The 1,621-nt window shown below is 39.2% G+C and overlaps 1 non-coding gene across 1 annotated transcript; it reads right to left on the bottom strand.

Moving 5' to 3' along the window:
• Positions 1–1,249: 1,249 nt before the first annotated feature.
• On the bottom strand, positions 1,250–1,356 carry LOC141716119 (small nucleolar RNA R71). The gene has a single exon (XR_012572841.1). It is a non-coding gene; the product is annotated as a small nucleolar RNA R71 (small nucleolar RNA).
• Positions 1,357–1,621: the final 265 nt, after the last annotated feature.

The raw sequence follows: 1,621 nt of genomic DNA, 5'->3' as shown, positions 1-1,621 counted from the left end.
GGATTTCTATAGTTAATTTGTTCAGGATACCTTAGTGTGTGATGATTGATTGATATCCTGGTATTGGTTGTGCTTATTCATCTTATGTGCGTAGCTAACATATAAGATAGCGTATTAATCTCTATTGAAGCGATAGTGAATATTGAGGTTTAGAACTTGCCATGCTAGCATAGGTTCATGTATTTGTTATGCATGATTCGTAGGTAATTTCAACCATCTTAATTGCCCTATGTAATCACGATAGATAACTTTCGCATTAAACCGTTATGTTTTCAATTCTTATAGACATATAAGGACTAAGCATAAATCGTGTATATTCAACTTCTATCTCTTTTGTGGATGCTTGGTAGTAGGGTATTCGTACAATGAAAGTTGGCGTTCACTAGTTTCGTGTTATCTGATTAGTGTCATCACCATCACATGCTAAGGCTAAGAAAAATGACTTGGAATGAAGTAGTAATGAAGTTAGAATTCCATGTTTGTCATATATAGTAATTCAACCTCAATTCTCTTAGTTAATGTTATTTAGTATAATCTCTTAGTTTAATAAAAACCCAATTTGTTATTTGTCTTAGCATTGAGCGATAACCATACATTGTTGCATAGGTGCATGAATTGAACTTAACCTAAACCAGTCTCTGTGGGAACGAATCTTATTTATATCTTATACTACTTGCGAACGCGTATACTTGCGTGAATATTAGCGCGTGTTTTTGCCCTAACAAGTTTTTGGCGCCGCTGTCGGGGACTCGGTGTTAATTTTTAGTTTATGTGCTTGTCATCAGTGGTCGTTAAAGTTCACTGACTCGGAGTCTTTTACTCTCACGGTTTATTTATTTGTGTTTCAGGTACTCAGTACAATGGGAGATCCAGCAACACGAACGAAAGCCTTGATGGATTTTTCTCAACCCAAGATCAATGACATTTAATCTAGCATTGTCGGACCAGCTATCACAGCTAATACCTTTGAGATCAAGCCTGGCATAATTCAATGGGTGCAGAATTCAATCCAGTTTGGGGGTTCTCCAACTGAAGATCCCAATATGCACATTAGGGATTTCATTGAGATCTACGACACCTTCAAGTTCAATGGTGTTTCTGAAGATGCTGTGAAGCTGAGACTGTTCCCATTCTCTCTGAGGGACAAGGCTAAGAGCTGGTTAACTCTCTACCAGCTGGTTCGATTACTACTTGGGAAGATCTTGCTCAGAAGTTTCTTACTAAATTCTTCCCTATGGCGAAGACAGCTGCACTCAGGAATGCTATTATTCAATTTGCGCAGCAAATGGGAGAATCGCTATGTGAAGCTTGGGAGCGCTACAAGGAGATGCTTAGGAAGTGTCCTCATCATGGAATGCCCGATTGGATGATCATCAATTGTTTTTACAATGGGTTGGGAGCACAGTCCAGACCCATGCTTGATGCAGCATCAGGCGGAGCATTATGGGCAAAAAGCTATGAGGAAGCTTATGATCTAATTGAACTGATGGCTGTTAATGAATATCAGTATCCAACCCAGAGATGTCCACAAGGCAAGGTAGCAGGAGTTCTTGAAGTGGATATAGCTACGGCTATCACTGCTCAACTAAAGGCGTTGTCTATAAAGATCAATTCTCTGGCT

This window comes from Apium graveolens, chromosome 3 (assembly GCF_009905375.1).
Source record: "Apium graveolens cultivar Ventura chromosome 3, ASM990537v1, whole genome shotgun sequence".
NCBI lineage: Eukaryota > Viridiplantae > Streptophyta > Magnoliopsida > Apiales > Apiaceae > Apium > Apium graveolens.
This window is presented reverse-complemented; position numbering and strand designations above follow the sequence as displayed.